Here is a 21,540-nt window from a genome sequence, read left to right as displayed (position 1 = left end):
TACGATATGACCGAGGTGGATTATGGTGGAGGGGGGCACCGCACACGGTTGAAAGATCAACTGATAAACTTGTGTGTCTTGGGGTGCCCCCTGCCCCCGTATATAAAGGAGCAAGGGGGAGGCCGGCCGGCCCTAGTAGGGCGCGCCAGGAGGAGGAGTCCTCCTCCTAGTGGGAGTAGGACTCCCCTTTCCAGTCCAACTAGGAGGGGAAGGAAGGAGTGGGAGAGGGGGAAGGCAAGGGGGCGCCCCCCCCCCTTCCTTGTCCTATTCGGACTCAAGGGGAGGGGGCGCGTGGCCTGCCCTGGCCGGTCCCTCTCTCTCTCCACTAGGGCCCAACAAGGCCCATTAACCCCGGGGGGTTCCAGTAACCCCTCCGGCACTCCAGTAAAATCCCAATTTCGCCCGAAACTATTCCGATGTCCAAATGTAGGCTTCCAATATATCAATCTTTATGTCTCGACTATTTCGAGACTCCTCATCATGTCTGTGATCATATCCGGGACTCCGAACTACCTTCGATACATCAAAATATATAAACTCATATTATCGATCGTCACCGAACGTTAAGCGTGCGGACCCTACAGGTTCGAGAACTATTTAGACATGACTGAGACTCGTTTCCGGCCAATAACCAATAGCGGAACCTGGATGATCATATTGGCTCCTACATATTATACGAAGATCTTTATCGGTCAAACCCATAACAACATACGTTGTTCCCTTTGTCATCGGTATGTTACTTTCCCGAGATTTGAGCATCGGTATCTCAGTACCTAGTTCAATCTCGTTACCGGAGAGTCTCTTTACTCGTTCTGTAATACATCATCCCGCAACTAACTCATTAGTTGCATTTCTTGCAAGGCTTATAGTGATGTGCATTACCGAGAGGGCCCAGAGATACCTCTCAGACAATCAGAGTGACAAATCCTAATCTCGATCTATTCCAACTAAACAAGTACCATCGGAGACACCTGTAGAGCACCTTTATAATCACCCAGTTACGTTGTGATGTTTGGTAGCACACAAAGTGTCCCTCCGGTATTCGAGAGTTGCATAATCTCATAGTCATAGGAACATGTATTAGTCATGAAAAGCAATAGCAATATACTAAACGGTCGAATGCTAAGCTAACTGAATGGGTCAAGTCAATCACATCATTCTCTAATGATGTGATCCCATTAATCAAATGACAACTCATGTCTATGGCCAGGAAACTTAACCATCTATGATTCAAGGAGCTAGTTAAGTAGAGGCATACTAGTGACACTTAGTTTGTCTATGTATTCACACATGTACTAAGATTCCGGTTAATACAATTCTAGCATGAATAATAAACATTTATCATGATATAAGGAAATATAAATAACAACTTTATTATTGCCTCCAGGGCATATTTCCTTCAGATACGATCAACATAGTGATGTTCACCATTGAAAACTACTCCATCTCACGTGATGACCGGACATGGTTTAGTTGATATGGATCACGTGATCACTTAGATGATTAGAGGGATGTCAATCTAAGTGGGAGTTCTTAAGTAATTTGATTAATTGAACTTTAATTTATCATGAACTTAGTACCTGATAGTATTTTGCATATCTATGTTGTTGTAGATAGATGTCTCGTGATGTTGTTCTGTTGAATTTTAATGCGTTCCTAGAGAAAGCTAAGTTGAAAGATGATGGTAGCAACTACACGGACTAGGTCCGTAACTTGAGGATTATCCTCATTGCTGCACAGAAGGATTACGTCCTGGAAGCACCGCTAGGTGACAAACCCGCTACAGGAGGAACGCCAGATGTTGTGAACACCTAGCAGAGCAAAGCTGATGACTACTCGATAGTTCAGTGTGCCATGCTTTACGGCTTATAAATGGGACTCCAACGACGTTTTGAACATCATGGAGCATATGAGATGTTCCGGGAGTTGAAGTTAATATTTCAAGCAAATGCCCGGATTGAGATATATGAAGTCTCCAATAAGTTCTACAACTGCAAAATGGAGGAGAATAGTTCTATCAGTGAACATATACTCAGAATGTCTGTGTACCACAACCACTTGACTCAGCTGGGAGTTAATCTTCCTGATGATAGTGTCATTGATAGAGTTCTTCAATCACTGCCACCAAGCTACAAGAGCTTCGTGATGAACTATAATATGCAAGGGATGGATAAGACGATTCCCGACCTCTTCGCAATGCTAAAGGCTGCGGAGGTAGAAATCAAGAAGGGGCATCAAGTGTTGATGGTCAACAAGACCACCAGTTTCAAGAAAAAGGGTAAAGGGAAGAAAGGGAACTTCAAGAAGAACGGCAAGCAAGCTGCTGCTCAAGTGAAGAAACCCAAGTCTGGACCTAAGCCTGAGACTGAGTGCTTCTACTACAAAGGGACTGGTCACTGGAAGCGGAACTGCCCCAAGTATTTGGCAGAGAAGAAGGATGGCAAAGTGAAAGGTATATTTTATATACATGTTATTGATGTGTACTTTACTAATGCTCGCAGTAGCGCCTAGGTATTTGATACTGGTTCTGTTGCTAATATTTGCAACTCGAAACAGGGGGCTACGGATTAAGCGAAGATTGGCTAAGGACAAGGTGACGATGCGCGTGGGAAATGGTTCCAAAGTCGATGTGATTGCCGTCGGCACGCTACCTCTACCTTTGGGATTAGTTATAGACCTAAATAATTATTATTTGGTGCCAGAGTTGAGCATGAACATTATATCTGGATCTTGTTTGATGTGAGACGGTTATTCATTTAAATCAGAGAATAATGGTTGTTCTATTTATATGAATAATACCTTTTATGGTCATGCACCCTTGATGAGTGGTCAGTTTTTACTAAATCTTGATAGTAGTGATACACATGTTCATAGTATTGAAGCCAAAAGATATAAGTTTAATAATGATAGTGCAACTTATTTGTGGCACTGCCGTTTAGGTCATATTGGTGTAAAGCACATGAAGAAACTCCATGCTAATGGACTTTTGGAATCACTTGATTATGAATCACTTGATGCTTGCAAACCATGCCTCATTGGCAAGATGACTAAGACTCCATTCTCCGGAACAATGGAGCAAGGAACAGACTTGTTGGAAATAATACATACTGATGTATGCGGCCCGATGAGTATTGATGCTCGCGGTGGGTATCGTTATTTTCTTACCTTCACAGATGATTTGAGCAGATATGGGTATATCTACTTGATGAAACATAAGTCTGAAACATTTGAAAAGTTCACAGAATTTCAGAGTGAAGTGGAAAATCATCATAACAAGAAAATAAAGTTTCTACGATATGATCGTGGAGGAGAATATTTGAGTTACGAGTTTGGTCTTCATTTGAAACAATGCGGAATAGTTTCACAACTCACGCCACCTGGAACAGCACAGCGAAATGGTGTGTCCGAACATCGTAACCGCACTTTATTAGATATGGTGTGATCTATGATGTCTCTCACTGATTTACCACTATCGTTTTGGGGTTTTGCTTTAGAGACGGTTGCATTCACATTAAATAGGGCACCATCAAAATCCGTTGAGACGACACCTTATGAACTGTAGTTTGGCAAGAAACCCAAGTTGTCATTTCTTAAAGTTTGGGGCTACGATGCTTATGTGAATAAGCTTCAACCTGATAAACTCGAACCCGAATTGGAGAAATGTGTCTTCATAGGATACACAAAGGAGACTATTGGGTACACCTTCTATCACAGATCCGAAGGCAAGATATTCGTTGCTAATAATGGATCCTTTCTAGAGAAGGAGTTTCTCTCGAAAGAAGTGAGTGGGAGGAAAGTAGAACTTGACGAGGTAATTGTACCTATTCCCTTATTGGAAAGTAGTTCATCATAGAAATCAGTTCCAGTGATTCCTACACCAGTAAGTGAGGAAGCTAATGATGATGATCATGAAACGTCTGATCAAGTTACTACCGAACCTCGTAGTTCAACTAGAGTAAGATCCGCACCAGAGTGGTACGATAATCCTGTTCTGGAGGTCATGTTACTTGACCATGACGAACCTACGAACTATGAGAAAGCGATGATGATCCCAGATTCCGCAAAATGAATTGAGGCCATGAAATCTGAGATGGGATCCATGTATGAGAACAAAGTGTGGAATTTGGTTTGACTTGCCCGACGATCGGCAAGCCATAGAGAATAAATGGATCTTTAAGAAGAAGACTGACGTTGACGGTAATGTTACTTTCTGCAAAGCTCGACTTGTTGCAAAAGGTTTTCGACAAGATCAAGGAGTTGACTATGATGATACCTTCTCACCCGTAGCAATGCTTAAGTGCGTCCGAATCATGTTAGCAATTGCCGCATTTTATGATTATGAAATTTGGCAAATGGATGTCAAAATTGCATCCTTAATGGATTTCTTAAAGAAGAGTTGTATATGATGCAACCAGAAGGTTTTGTCGATCCAAAGGTGCTAACAAAGTTTGCAAGCTCAAGTGATCCATTTATGGACTGGTGCAAGCCTCTCGGAGTTGGAATATACGCTTTGATAGTGTGATCAAAGCATATGGTTTTATACAGACTTTTGGAGAAGCCTCTATTTACAAGAAAGTGAGTGGGAGCTCTGTAGCATTTCTGATATTATGTGGATGACATATTGCTCATCGGAAATGATACTGAATTTCTGAATAGCATAAAAGGATACTTGAATAAGAATTTTTCAATGAAAGACCTCGTTGAAGCTGTTTATATATTGGGCATCAAGATCTATAGAGATAGATCAAGACGCTTAATTGGACTTTCACAAAGCCCATACATTGATAAAGTTTTGAAGAAGTTCAAAATGGATCAAGCAAAGAAAGGGTTCTTGCCTGTGTTACAAGGTGTGAAGTTGAGTCAGACTTAATGCCCGACCACTGCAGAAGATAGAGAGAAAATAAAGTCATGCCCTATGCTTTAGCCATAGGTTCTATCATGTATGCAATGTTGTATACCAGACCTGATGTGTGCCTTGCTATTAGTTTAGCAGGTAGGTACCAAAGTAATCCAGGAGTGGATCATTGGACAGCGGTCAAGAATATCCTGAAATACCTGAAAAGGACTAAGGATATGTTTCTTGTTTATGGAGGTGACAAAGAGCTCGCCGTAAATGGTTACGTCGATGCAAGCTTTGCCACTGATACGGATGACTCTAAGTCACAAACCAGATATGTATTTTTATTAAATGGTGGAGCTGTCAGTTGGTGCAGTTCCAAGCAGAGCGTCGTGGCGGGATCTACGTGTGAAGCGGAGTACATAGCTGCTTCGGAAGCAGCAAATGAAGGAGTTTGGATGAAGGAGTTCATATCCGATCTAGGTGTCATACCTAGTGCATTGGGTCCAATGAAATATCTTTTGTGACAATACTGGTGCAATTGCCTAGGCAAAGGAATCCAGATTTCACAAGAGAACCAAGCACATCATGAGATGCTTCAATTCCATCCGTGATCAAGTCAAGGAGGGAGACATAGAGATTTGCAAGATACATGCGGATCTGAATGTTGCAGACCCATTGACTAAGCCTCTCTCATTAGCAAAACATGATCAGCACCAAGATTCCACGGGTGTTAGAATCATTATAATGTAATCTAGATTATTGACTCTACTGCAAGTGGGAGACTGAAGGAAATATGCCCTACAGGCAATAATAAAGTTGTTATTTATATTTCCTTATATCATGATAAATGTTTATTATTCATGCTAGAATTGTATTAACCGGAAACTTAGTACATGTGTGAATACATAGACAAACTAAGTGTCACTAGGATGCCTCTACTTGACTAGCTCGTTAATCAAAGATGGTTAAGTTTCCTAGCCATGGACAAATAGTTGTCATTTGATGAACGGGATCACATCATTAGAGAATTATGTGATTGACTTGACCCATCCATTATCTTAGCACGATGATCGTTTAGTTTACTGCTATTGCTTTCTCCATAGCTTATACATGTTCCTATGACTATGAGATTATGCACCTCCTGAATACTGGAGGAACACTTATTGTGCGATCAAATGTCACAACGTAACTGGGTGACTATAAATATGCTCTGCAGGTGTCTCCGATGGTGTTTGTTGAGTTGGCATAGATCGAGATTAGGATTTGTCACTCCGTGTATCGGATAGGTATCTCTGGGGCCTCTCGGTAATGTACATCACTATAAGCCTTGCAAGCAATGTAACTGATGAGTTAGTTGCGGAATGTTGCATTACGGAGTGAGTAAAGAGACTTTTCGGTAACGAGATTGAACTAGGTATTGAGGTACCGACGATCGAATCTCAGGCAAGTAACATAACGATGACAAAGGGAACAACATATGTTGTTATGCGGTTTGACCGATAAAGATCTTTGTAGAATATGTAGGAACCAATATGAGCATCCAGGTTCTGCTATTTGTTATTGACCGGAGATGAGTCTTGGTCATGTCTACATAGTTCTCGAACCCGTAGGGTCCGCACGCTTAACGTTCGGCGACGATCGGTATTATGAGTTTATGTGTTTTGATGTACCGAAGGTAGTTCGGAGTCCCGGATATGATCACAAACATGATGAGGAGTCTCGGAATGGTCAAGACATAAAGATCGATATATTGGAAGCCTATGTTTGGACATCGGAATGGTTCCGGGTGAGTTCGGGCATATACCGGAGTACCGGGAGGTTACCGGAACCCCCCGGGAAGTATATGGGCCTTATTGGGCCATAGTGGGAGAGAGGAGAAGGGAGCCTAGGAGGGCCCCCCCCCAAGCCCAATCCGAATTGGGTGGGGGTGGCCCCCCTTTTCCTTCCCCCTCTCCCCCCCTTCCTTCCTCTCCTAATCCAACTAGGGAAGGTGGGAATCCTACTCCCAGTAGGAGTAGGACTCCTCTTGGGCACGCCACAAAGGGGTCGGCCCTCCCCTTCCTCCACTCCTTTATATACGGGGGAGGGGGCACCCCATAGACACACAAGTTCATTGTTTAGCCATGTGCGGTTCCCCCCTCCACAGATTTCCACCTCGGTCATATTGTTGCAGTGCTTAGGCGAAGCCCTGCACCGGTAGCTCCATCATCACCGTCATCACGCCATCGTGCTGACGAAACTCTCCCTCGACACTCAGCTGGATCTAGAGTTCGCGGGACATCACCAAGCTAAACATGTGCAGATCGTGGAGGTGCCGTACCTTCGGTGCTAGGATTGTTCGGATCGTGAAGATGTACGACTACATCAACTGCGTTGTCATAATGCTTCCGCTTATGATCTACGAGGGTACGTGGACAACACTCTTCCCTCTCGTTGCTATGCATCACCTAGATAGATCTTGCGTGTGCATAGGATTTTTTTTTGAAATTACTACGTTCCCCAACAGATACATGTTTGGATACATTGACAATCCACAGTGTCCCTAGTAAAGCCTCTACTAGACTAGCTCGTTAATCAAAGATGGTTAAGTTTCCTAACCGTAGACGTGAGTTGTCATTTGATGAACGGGATCACATCATTAGGAGAATTATGTGATGGACAAGACCCATCCGTTAGCTTAGCATAATGATCGTTAAGTTTTATTGCCATTGCTTTCTTCATGTCATATACATATTCCTTTGACTATGAGATTATGCAACTCCCGGATACCGGAGGAATACCTTGTGTGCTATCAAACGTCACAACGTAACTGGGTGATTGTAAAGATGCTCTATAGGTATCTCCGAAGGTGTTTGTTGGGTTGGCATAGATCGAGATTAGGATTTGTCACTCTGTGTATCGGAGAGGTATCTCTGGGCCCTCTCGGTAATGCACTTCATAATAAGCCTTGCAAGCAACATGACTAATGAAGTAATTAGTTGCGGGATGATGCATTATGGAACGAGTAAAGAGAATTGTCGTTAACGATATTGTACTAGGTATGAAGATACCGACGATCGAATCTCGGGCAAGTAACAGACCGATGACAAAGGGAATAATGTATGTTTTCATTACGGTTTGACGGATAAAGATCTTCGTAGAATATGTAGGAACCAATACGAGCACCGATGTTCCGCTGTTGGTTATAGACTGGAGAGGTGTCTCGGTCATGTCTACATAGTTCTCGAACCCGTAGGGTCCGCACGCTTAACGTTCGATGATGATTTTGTATTATATGAGTCATGTGATTTGGTGACCGAATGTTGTTTGGAGTCCCAGATAAGATCGCGGACATGACAAGGTGTCTCTAAATGGTCGAGAGGTACCCCCCCGCCCCCCGGCAAAGATATGGGCCTTATTGGGCCAAGGGCGGGACAGACCAGCCCCGAAGGGGCTGGTGCGCCCCCATATGGGCCGGACTAAGTGGAGAAAGGAAAATGGGAGGAGGAAAGGAAATAGAGGGAATAGGATTCCCCCTTCCTTTCCCCTCTCCCCTCTTTCCTTCCCCCCTCCGGAGATAAGTAAAGGGGGAGGTCGAATTGGAGGAGGCCCCCAAGTAGGATTCCTCCAACTTGGGGCGCCCCATGGCTATTCCCCTCCCCCTCCCACCTATATATATGTGGGGAGGGGGCGCCTAGAACACACAACAAACATTGTTAGCCGTGTGCGGAGCCCCCTCCACAGTTTACGCCTCCGGTCATATTCATGTAGTGCTTAGGCGAAGCCCTGCACAGATCACTTCACCATCACTGTCACCATGCCGTCATGCTGATGGAACTCTCCCTCAACACTTTGTTGGATCAAGAGTCTGATGGACGTCATCGAGCTAAACGTGTGTAGAACTCGGAGGTGCCGTATGTTTGGTACTTGATCGGTTGCATCGAGAAGACGTTCGACTACATCAACCGTGTTAAACTAACGCTTCCGCTTTCGGTATACGAGGGTACGTGGACACACTATGCCCCTCTCGTTGCTATGCATCTCCTAGATAGATCTTGCGTGAGCGTAGGAAATTTTTGAAATTACATGCTACGTTCCCCAACAGTGGCATCCGATCCAGGTCTATGCGTAGATGATATGCACAAGTAGAACACAAAGAGTTGTGGGCGATAATAGTCATACTGCTTACCACCAACGTCTTACTTTGATTCGGCGGTATTGTTGGATGAAGTGGCCCGGACCAACATTACTGTTCATGAGACTCGTTCTACCGACGTGCTTTGCACACAGGTGGCTGGCGGGTGTCTGTTTCTCCAACTTTAGTTGAATCGAGTTTGACTACGGCCGATCCTTGTTGAAGGTTAAAACAACACACTTGACGAAAAATCATTGTGGTTTTGATGCGTAGGAAAGAACAGTTCTTGCTAGAAGCCCGTAACAGCCACGTAAAACTTGCAACAACAAAGTAGAGGACATCTAACTTTTTTTTGCAGGGCATGTTGTGATGTGATATGGTCAAGACATGATGTCACTAATAGAAAAACGGCCTAATGTGAAGCACATTAGTACCGGTTTGTAACAAAATCGGCACTAATGTTGCCATTAGTGCCGGTTCGGACGACTAGGCGGGTGGAGCTAATTAGTACCGGTTCGTGGCGAACCTATAGTACTGGTTTGTGCCACTAACCGGTACTAAAGAGGTTGTGGCACGCTGTGGTCCAGATTGGGCCCCACCAGCACCTTTAGTATCGGTTCTTACCACAAACCGGTACTAGAGGTTTTTAGTTGCACCGGTTTTTTAGTCCCACCTCGCTCCGCTAATAGGGTTTTTACAACCTTAAATATGTTACTTCTCAAACTATCACAACCACTTGGTCTTTATTGAACTCTATGTGTAGAATTTGTGGGCACAATATGAGTTTTCTCCGGTTTCTAAACTAGTGAGGACTCATATTGTCAATTCAGATTGTACACAAAAATATCATTGATGATCAATGTATTTTTGATGTATTTCTCTATAAAGAAATATAAGAGCATTTAGATCACTATTTTAGTAATCTAAATGCTCTTATATTTCTTTACGAACCGGTGCAAAAAAGTAGAGATGGTTACGGCAGAAACTGGATGCACTTCGTGCACAAACTGGACACTCTCTTTCGAAGTATCAGGGTTTCGGACGAAAACTCATCAGTTACACCGTCTATTCAAAATTTTAACAACTTATTACAACTCCAGGCTTTTTGTGAGTTCATTATGCACCATTCAAAGTCACGTCGTCAACTTTCAACCATTTCTGACATAATTTGATATTTTTGATGCATTTACTGATTTGTTTTGAGCTAAATGACCCTAAAATTGAAAACCACTACAAATGAACTCTGAAAAGGTTGAAACTTGGCATGATATCATCATTTCACCCACATGGCATGTGCAAAAAAGTAGAGATGGTTACGGCAAAAACTGGATGCACTTCGTGTACAAACTGGACACTCTCTTTCAAAGTATCAGGGTTTCGGACGAAAACTCATCTGTTACACCGGCTATTCTAAATTTTAATAACTTATTACAACTCCAGACTTTTTGTGCGTTCATTATGCACCATTCAGAAAAAACTATATAAAAAACTACTCCAAAATAAATAGAAGAAAATAAATAAAACAAAAAATAAAAAAATAAAAAAACTACTCAGAAATAAATAGAAGAAAATAAATAAAGCAGAAAAGAAAAAACTATATAAAAAATTATTGGGGCGCTGTCCAGTGGGCCTGCTAGGCCTTGGGCATGGAAATTCCGGCCCACCAGGCCCACCAGGCTCACAGGACAGCGCACCATAGTTAGGCCCAGAAGCTTGCTTTACAAAGGAGTTCGATGGAGCAGCCGCGGCTGGGTTTATAAACCAGTGCGGCTGCCCTTCGCCCGGCGAGGTGGGACTAAACTTTATGCACCGCTCCCACCCCCTTTAGTACCGGTTTGTGGCTCCAATCGGTACTAAAGGGGGGTCTTTAGTACCGGTTGAAGCCACGAACCGGTACTAAAGGGGGTCGCTTCCCGCCGCTTGGTCTGGCCAAATTTGACATTTAGTACTGGTTGGTGGCTCCAACCGGTACTAAAGGCCGATCCTATATATGCAACACTTACGAAAAATTTAGTTAGTTCGTCTTCTTCTTCGTCGCGCGTGCCATTCGCCACCCCCGTTGCGCCCGCCCGTCCCCGTCGCCGTCGTCGCGCACGCCATTCGCCGCCCCCATTGCGCCCGCCCGTCCCCGGCCATACGTCGCCACCCCGGCCCCGCCCGTCCCCATCGCCACCCCAGCCTGTCCCCGTCGCCGTCGTCGCCGGCCGCCCCCGTCGCGCGCCGCGCCAGCCCGGCCGTCCCCGTCGTTGACGCCCCGCCCCCGCCCCCGTCGTCGTGCCCCAAGCCCGTCCCCGTTGTCGCCCCGCTGTAAGAGATCGACCACGCGTCGGCGGCCTCACACACACACACACACGATTTTTTCTTTTTTTTGTTAATGATTTTTCTGTTTTTAGTTTTTTATATATACTTTTAGTTTATATAAATGTTAGATTAATGTCAAATGTTAGATGAATTAGATAGAAATATATGTTAGATATTAATGTCAAATGTTAGATATTAATGTTAGATGAGTTAGTTTTTAATACTTTTATAGTTATAGATGAATTAGATATATTAATGTCAAATGTTAGATATATTAATGTCAAATGTTAGATATATTAAATTTCATATATATAGAACTAGCTACTTTATTTTTAGTAAGAAAATTAACTGAACTAGTTTATTTTTAGTAAGTGCTTAGTTGAATTAATATAGAACTAGCTAGCTAGCTAGTAAGTGTTTATCAATTAATGTTTCAACTATGAACATAGGAAATGTCGTCTGATGACGAAAACAATTTCGTTATGTGCGAATACTGCGAAGACAAGCACGGCCTGTGCGACAAAAATTTCCTAGTTGATGATATGTGCTTTAGCATCAAGCTGGGTGAGACCTTCGAAGTGGATACAGTAAGTCACAATGACAAGTCTTTTTTCGTAATTAAGCATGACTTATGCTTCATTTGCTTCAACTTATAATTTTAAATTTTCACTATTCTACTAACTTATCCCCTGTCATGCAAGAATTTTTGTCTTGGATAAGATAGGTTTCAGTCCTAACAAAACTATGGAGGTAAAGAGAGTTTATTTGAAGACCGAGCATGTTATACCTTCAACGTCAAATTATACAATGCAGACACCTACACCTATTTTGAATGCAAAACTTGGCAAGCACTATGCAAGGCTTATGCATTTGAGCCTGATATGTTTATCACCTTTGATATTCGTCCCAAAGATGATATTGAAGGTAATAGAGACATTTGGGTCGATGTGTAGACGCCTCCAGTACTACCATTATGTGAGTTTCTCAGCCATATTTATGTCTTCGATATTGTTTATTCAAAAATAGTTGACAACTAATTTCTGTTGACAGCTTATTTCCATTCAAGCAAACATGTCTGGCACTTGGTAGACAATACCGTCCACTGTCCCGGGGCTGAACTAAACTGCGAGGAGATAAGTCATTATGTTTCATGGCTTGAGGATCTTGATGATGTGAAGAGAAATTATTTTCCTTAATTTGAAAATCTTAGTACTCAAAATGTGCGACCAATAGTGATTGTATTGAACTACGGTCACATCTATTTAGGAAAGATGGTAAGATTTTTACTATTTGTCCTCAGTGCATCTTTTGCATACATTATTTTTCAAGCTAAACTTCATTGCTAAGTAATGTTACTATATGCGATGTTCTTCAATAGGGACTCCCGATGACAGTTGTGCCTCAGTGGATCGAGACTAAAGGTCGCATGTCAATGGTTAGCTTCCTACATTGCACATGAGTGCATTCAGGATTTCTACAACCGAGGAATGCTTAATAGTGAAATACTGGAGCAAAATTGTGAAGGATCGCAGAGAAGTACTAGGGGGCAGCAAACAGAAGCGCAGCCCACAATTAGGAGACAGGTTCATCTGCATGCTCCAATCTGATGAATCAGGAGAGCTATACATGTTCTATGCTATTTTACCTGAGAGAGAGCCGCAGGAGTGATTATCATGCTCTTAGTACTTCTCCTCTCATGTCCGTCTTCGTCGATCCTGAACTTAATCTCATGACCATGTGTTGAACTCGATGATATCTTTGCTTCTGGTACAAGTGAATGTTTCTTCTTTAAGCTAGTGTTGGTGGTGATTAGCTAGCGGTAACGACTATGATGATTAAATAGTGGTAATGACGACTATATATGATGATTTTTAGCTAGCTAGTATACTGTTGGTGGTGATGATATGATGCAAGACTTTTTATATTAATATGATGATGATGAGTTATTATTTCATTTATGAAAGTACCGCGGATTAGTTTCAACTGGATGCAGAGCTAGCTAGCTAGCTAGCTAAGTGATCAAGTATATATATGCCATCAAGTAATACAGATATGGCATATATATACTTGATCATGGCATATATATACTTGATCACTTTGCTAGCTAGCTGTGCATCTAGTTGAAACTAATCTGCGGTACTTTCACCTAATGATTTAACAACTCATTATAATGTAAAAACAATATCTAAATTAAATTGAAAACACAAAATTAAAGGAAAAACAAAAAATAAAACCAAACCACCACAAACATTTAGCACCGGTTGGTGGTACCAACCGGTACTAAAGGTCTCCCCGCACCCGGCCCTGGAATGTGCCACGTGGTGGCACTTTAGTGGCGGTTCATGCTGAAACGGTACTAAAGGGGGGCCTTTAGTTCCCACCCTTTAGTGCCGGTTACAGAACCGGCACTAAAGGCCCTTACGAACCGGTGCTATATCCCGGTTCTGCACTAGTGTGTGATATATGTTATTTATGAGATGATCATGTTTTGTAAAAGTTATCGGCAACTAGTAGGAGCCTTATGGTTGTTGCTTTATTGTATGAAATGCAATCGCCATGTATTTGTTTTACTTTATCTCTATGCGGTAGCGATAGTCGTAGAAGCAATAGTTGGCGTGACGACAACGACGCTACGATGGAGATCAAGGTCTCAATCCGGTGACGATGGAGATCATGACGATGCTTTGGAGATGGAGATCAAAGGCACAAGATGATGATGGCCATATCATGTCACATGTTTTGATTGCATGTGATGTTTATCTTTTATGCATCTTATTTTTCTTAGTACGGCGGTAGCATTATAAGATAATCCCTCACTAAATTTCAAGGTATAAGTGTTCTCCTAAGTATGCACCATTGCAACAATTCGTCGTGCCGAGACACCACGTGATGATCGGGTGTGATAAGCTCTATGTTCACATACAACAGGTGCAAGACAGTTTTGCATGCGCGGAATACTCGGGTTAAACTTGACGATCCTAGCATGTACAGACATGGCTTCGGAACACTGAGACCGAAAGGTCGAATGTGAATCATATAATAGATATGATCAACATAGAGATGTTCACCATTGAAAACTACTCCATCTCACGTGATGATCGGACATGGTTTAGTTGATATGGATCACATGATCATTTAGATGACTCAAGCGATCTCTATCTAAGTGGGAGTTCTTAAGTAATATGATTAATTGAACATTAATTTATCATGAACTTAGTCCTGATAGTATTTGCATATCTATGTTGTAGATCAATAGCTTGCGATGTAATATATTCCTAGAGAAAAATAAATTGAAAGATGATAGTAGCAATGATGCGGACTGGGTCCGTGATCTGAGGATGATCCTCATTGCTGCACAGAAGAATTATGTCCTTGATGCACCGCTAGGTGATAGACCTATTGCAGGAGCAGATGCAGACGTTATGAACATTTGACAAGCTCAGGTATGATGACTACTTGATAGTTTAGTGCACCATGCTTTACGTCTTAGAACCGGGACTTCAAAAATGTTTTGAACACCATGGAGCATATGAGATGTTCCAAGAGCTAAAAATTATATTTCAGACTCATGCCCGTGTTAAGAGGTGTGAGACCTCTGACAAGTACTTTGCCTACAAGATGGAGGAGAATAGCTCAGCTAGTGAGCATGTGCTCAGAATTTCTGGGTACTACAATCGCTTGAATCAAGTGGGAGTTAATCGTCCAGATAAGATAGTGATTGACAGAGTTCTCTAGTCACTATCACCAAGTTACTAGAACTTCAGGGTGAACTATAACAAGGGATAATGAAAACGATTCACGAGCTCTTCACGATGCTAAAATCGGCGAAGGTGGAAATCAAGAAAGAGCATCAAGTGGTGATGGTTAACAAGACCACTAGTTTCAAGAAAAATGGCAAAGGGAAAAAAGGGAACTTCAATAAGAATGGCAAACAAGTTGTCACTCCCAGGAAGAAGCCCAAAGATGGACCAAAGCCTGAAACTGAGTGCTTCTACTGCAAAGGGACTGGTCACTGGAAGCGGAACTGCCCCAAATGCTTGGCGGATAAGAAGGATGACTAAGTGAACAAAGGTATATTTGATATACATGTTATTGATGTGTACTTTACTAGTGTTCATAGTAGCCCCTGGGTATTTGATACCGGTTCAGTTGCTAAGATTAGTAACTCGAAACAGGAGTTACAAAATGAATAGAGACTAGTTGAGGGCGAAGTGACGATGTGTGTTGGAAGTGATTCCAAGATTGATAAGGTCACCATCGCACACTCCCTCTACCTTCGGGATTAGTGTTGGACCTAAATAAATGTTATTTGGTATTTGCATTGAGCATGAATATGATTGGATCATGTTTATTGCAATACGATTATTCATTTAAGTCAAAGAAAAAAAATTATTATGTTTACATGAATAAAACCTTCTATGGTCATACACTCAAAATAAATGGTTTATTGAATCTGGACCATAGTGATACACATATTCATAAGATTGATGCCAAAAGATACAAAGTTGATAATGATAGTGCAACATACTTGTGGCACTGCCGTTTAGGTCATATTGGTGTAAAGCGCATGAAGAAACTCCATGCAGATGGGCTTTTGGAATCACTTGATTGTGAATCATTTGATACTTGCGAACCATGCCTCATGGGCAAGATGACTAAAACTCCGTTCTCCGGAACAATCGAGCAAGCTAATGACTTATTGGAAATAAAAACATACCGATGTATGCGGTCTGATGAGTGTTGAAGCTCGCGGCGGGTATCGTTATTTTCTGACCTTCACAGATGATTTGAGCAGATATGGGTATATCTACTTGATGAAACACAAGTCTGAAACATTTGAAAAGTTCAAAGAATTTTAGAGTGAAGTGGAGAATCATCATAACAAGAAAATAAAGTTTCTACGATCTGATCGCGGAGGCGAATATTTGAGTTACGAGTTTGGCCTTCATTTAAAACAATGTGGAATAGTTTCACAACACACGCCACCTGGAACACCACAACATAATGGTGTGTCCAAATGTCGTAACCATACTTTATTAGATATGGTGCGATCTATGATGTCCCTTACTGATTTACCACTATCGTTTTGGGGTTATGCATTAGAGACAGCTGCATTCACGTTAAATAGGGCACCATCTAAATCCGTTTAGACGACACTGTATGAACTGTGGTTTGGCAAGAAACCTAATATGTCATTTCTTAAAGTATGGGGCTGCGATGATTATGTGAAAAAGCTTCAACCTGATAAGCTCGAACCCAAATCGGAGAAATGTGTCTTCATAGGATACCCAAAGGAAACTGTTGGGTACACCTTCTATCACAGATCCGAAGGCAAGATATTCGTTGCTAAGAATAGATCCTTTTTAGAGAAGGAGTTTCTCTCAAAAGAAGGGAGTGGGAGGAAAGTAGAACTTGATGAGGTAATTATACCTTCTCCCTTATTGTAAAGTAGTTCATCACAGGAAATATGTTCAACTGATTCCTACACCAATCAGTGAGGAAGTTAATGATGACGATCATGAAACTTCTGATCAAGTTACTACCGAACCTCGTAGGTCAACCAGAGTACGATCCACACTAGAGTGGTACAGTAATCCTATTCTGGAGGTCATGTTACTTGACCATGACGAACCTACGAACTATGAGGATGCGATGATGAGCCCAGATTCCGCAAAATGGCTTAAGGCCATGAAATCTGAGATGGGATCCATGTATGAGAACAAAGTGTGGACTTTGATTGACTTGCCCGATGATCGGCAAGCCATAGAGAATAAATGGTCTTCAATAAGAAGACTGATGTTGACGGTAATGTTACTCTCTACAAAGCTCGACTTGTTGCAAAAGGTTTTCGACAAGTTCAAGGAGTTGACTATTATGAGACCTTCTCACCCGTAGCGATGCTTAAGTCTGTCTGAATCATGTTAGCAATTGCCGCATTTTATGATTATGAAATTTGGCAAATGGATGTCAAAACTGCATTCCTTAATGGATATCTTAAACAAGAGTTGTATATGATGCAACCAGAAGGTTTTGTCGATCCAAAAGGTGCTAACAAAGTATGCAAGTGTGACGCCCAGATAATTAGGCTACAGTAATCCCATGTTAATGATGCCACGTCATCACGGTTACTGTTGTTAATCTCGCGTTAGTTCGAAACCGGTTCGAGTCCAAGTTAAAAATCAAACAAACAAATGAACGTTTTCAAACATTAAAACTAAAATGTTCTAACTGTGACAAATAAATTATGAGTAATAATGTTGGAGAAACCAACATTTCTTATAATATTTAGATGCACTAAAAAAACCAAAACAGAGGGCAAGATAATTAATTTAATGTCTTTTATAAAGTTATAATAATATAACTAATTTAATAGTGTGCCAAAATAATTGTGGCAGTGGCCTAATTAGTAATACAAATTTAGGTGCTCATTTGGTATTTTATGAAACTAAAAGAAAAGAAACTTCAAATGAAAACAGTAAAGAAATAAAATAATAAAAACACAAAACAAAACAATACAAAAAAAAGGAAAAAGGAAAAGGAGAGAACCCCTCCTTGCTGGGCCGTGGCCCAGCTGGCCTCCAGGCCGCCCGGACGGCCAACCAGGCCAGCGACCGACCCACCCTCGCTTGCCCTTATCCCCCGTAACCCTAACCCACCAAACCGCAGCACCTCCCAGTTCCCCCCCCCCCCACGATCCCCACGCTCCTCTCCTCCTACCCCCGATCCAGATCGGGATCGGGGCCCTCGCCCCCGACGCCGCCGCCGCTGCCCAGTGCCTCCGGCCACCCCCCTCGCCGGCGCCCGCCTCCCCATCTTCCCCCGCATGGCGCCCGCCCCACCTCGACCCGAGCTAGATCGGATCGATCCCGCTGCTCGATGCCCGACGCCGCCCCGCTGCTCGACGCCGGAGCCTCCTCGCCGGACTGCCTCCCCATCGCGCGCCGTCCACGTCTTCCTCCCCGAGCCCCACTGCCCGTGCCCAACTGCTCCCCTGTGAGCTCCCCTCCCTCCTCTCTCTGCCGTGGCCGCGCCCTCCCCCCCTCACGCTCGGCTCCATCCCGCGCCGCCTCGGAGCCGCCCACGCCAACCGCTACCGAGCTCCACTACCGTCGTCGCCGTTGCTCCGCTCACCGGCCGCGAGCGCTGCCCCGGGAGCCGCCTACGCCCGGCCACTATCGCCTCCGTCCCGCGGCGCCTGGCCGCGCCCACCAGGGCCGCCGTCGTCTGGGGCCGCCCCTACTCCGGCGCCGTCCTCGCCCGGCCATGCCACCACGCTCGCTCTGCACCGCGGCTCGCCGCTCGCCCCCCCCCCCCCCCCCGCCTGACTCTTCGCTGCCTGCGCATGTAGGCCGCGCGCGCGCCCGTGCTTGCCCACGCCCCGCGGCCTCCCCGCGCCGTGCCCCTCTGCCGCCGTGCTCGGCCTGCTGCTGTGGCCTCGGGCACGAGCGCCCGCACCTAGCGCCCGCCCCGTTAGCCGCCGCCCAACCCGCTAATGCCCTCTGGGCCACAGACACATGGGACCCCCCCCCCCAGAACGTTTTTTTTTGTTAAAAAAAGAATTAAAAATAAATAAATAGTAATTAAAATATTAATTTAATCAGTTAATTAATTAATCAACTTAAATAATCTGGATTAGATTAACCTAATCATTTAGTTAAAACTAACTAACCTTGTTGAATTATTATGAGACTATGACAAGCGGGACCCACTAGTTAGTTTGACCAGTCAACAGTCAATGCTGACTGGGCTGTTGACTTTGACCGGCCCCATCAGTCAGCCTCTGCTGACTGGGCAGTTGACCAAGTCAACTGGGCCTGCTGGTCAGCCACCCAAGCCCATCTATGGGTACACTTCTAAGTACCCATAGCAATTTAACATTTAATTTTTGAATTAAAATTAATTTAGGAAATGATTTAAAACTTTAAAATTAATATAAAATAAACCGTAGCTCGGATGGAAAAACTTTGTACATGAAAGTTGATCAGAACGACGACATGAACCCGGTTACGCAGCCCGTTCGTCCGCCACGCATCCCTAACATATCCAACTCGCAACTTCCCCCCTCCGGCTCCTCTGCCCGAAAACGCGAAACACCGGATGTTCCCCCCTTTCACCGGTACCACCTCGTACCGCGTTAGGGCACACCTAGCATCACGCTTTGTCATGTCATGCATCATTATGCATCTGTTTGCATTATATTCATTGTTTCTTCCCCCTCTTCTCTCCGGTAGACTACGAGACCGGCGCCGCTGCTGGTGCCCCGACCGACTACGCTGTTGACGACCCCTCTCTCTTGCCAGAGCAACCAGGCAAGCCCCCCCTTTGATCACCAGATATCGCCTACTCTTTTCTCTATACTGCTTGCATTAGAGTAGTGTAGCATGTTACTGCTTTCCGTTATTCCTATCCTGATGCATAGCCTGTCCTTGCTACTACTGTTGTTACCATTACCTGCTATCCTACTGCTTAGTATAGGATGCTAGTGTTCCATCAGTGGCCCTACATTCTTGTCCGTCTGCCATGCTATACTACTGGGCCGTGATCACTTCGGGAGGTGATCACGGGCATATACGATATACTTTACACAGTTACATTACCTGTGATACTGTTCGGAGATGGGGGCTGAAGGGGCAGGTGGCTCCATCCAGGTAGTGGTGGGCCTGGGTTCCCGACGGCCCCCGACTGTTACTTTGAGGCAGAGCGACAGGGCAGGATGAGACCACCTAGGAGAGAGGTGGGCCTGGCCCTGGTCGGCGTTCGCGGATACTTAGCCCGTTTAACGAGATCTTGGTATTTGATCCGAGTCTGGCCACTGGCTTATACGCACTAACCATCTACGCGGGGACAGTTATGGGCACTCGACGTCGTGGTATCAGCCGAAGCACTTCGTGACGCCAGCGACTGAGCGGCGCGCGCCGGGTTGGACCGCGTAATGTGACTTCCTTTGTAATGGAGGTTGCTAGGTCTGCTCTCCGGCCGCGTACGCAACGTGCAGGTGTGCTATGGGCGATGGGCCCAGACTCCTGTGCGCTTAGGTTTAGACCGGCGTGCTGGCCTCTCTGTTGTGCCTAGGTAGGGCTGCGACGTGTTGATCTTCCGAGGCCGGGCATGACCCAGAAAAGTGTGTCCGGCCAAATGGGATCGAGCGTGTTGGGTTATGTGGTGCACCCCTGCAGGGAAGTTAATCTATTCGAATAGCCGTGATCGTCGGTAACAGGACGACTTGGAGTTGTACCTTGACCCTATGACAACTAGAACCGGATACTTAATAAAACACACCCTTCCAAGTGCCAGATACAACCGGTGATCGCTCTCTCACAGGGCGACGAGGGGAGGATCATCGGTTAGGATTATGCTATGCGATGCTACTTGGAGGACTTCAGTCTACTCTCTTCTACATGTTGCAAGAGGGAAGCTGCCAGAAGCATAGTCTTCGAAAGGACTAGCTATCCCTCTTATTCCGGCTTTCTGCAGTTCAGTCCACATATGATACCCTTATTCCATTTGATACCAATGCATACATATGTAGTATAGCTCCTTGCTTGCGAGTACTTTGGATGAGTACTCACAGTTGCTTTCTCCCTCTTTTCCCCCTATCCCTTCTACCTGGTTGTCGCAACCAGATGTTGGAGCCCAGGAGCCAGACGCCACCTTCGACGACGACTCCTACTACACCGGAGGTGCCTACTACTACGTGATGCCCACTGACGACGACCAGGAGTAGTTAGGAGGATCCCAGGCAGGAGGCCTGCGCCTCTTTCGATCTGTATCCCAGTTTGTGCTAGCCTTCTTAAGGCAAACTTGTTTAACTTATGTCTGGACTCAGATATTGTTGCTTCCGCTGACTCGTCTATGATCGAGCTCTTGTATTCGAGCCCTCGAGGCCCCTGGCTTGTAATATGATGCTTGTATGACTTATTTTATTTGTAGAGTTGTGTTGTGATATCTTCTCGTGAGTCCCTGATCTTGATCGTACACGTTTGCGTGTATGATTAGTGTATGATTAAATCGGGGGCGTCACAAGTTGGTATCAGAGCCGACTACCTGTAGGAATCCCCCTTCCAACTCCTTGGCCGAAGTTGAGTCTAGTCGATGAAAAATGTTTTATTAACATGGCTGTGCGGCCCATGGGCCCACATCGCCATTGGGTGGTAGTAGGGTCTTTTGTTTCCTGACCTATACTCTGGGACTCTGACATCTCTCCTATTCGGGTTAAATGAATTTTGTTAAGTCTAACATTAGGATCTCGTTATCACTTTGACCCGGAGAGCCCCTTATTACTGAT

The sequence above is a fragment of the Triticum urartu genome, chromosome 5A (assembly GCF_056163025.1).
Source record: "Triticum urartu cultivar PI428250 chromosome 5A, HENAU_Tu73, whole genome shotgun sequence".
Lineage (NCBI taxonomy): Eukaryota > Viridiplantae > Streptophyta > Magnoliopsida > Poales > Poaceae > Triticum > Triticum urartu.
Note: the sequence above shows the minus strand (reverse complement) of the source record.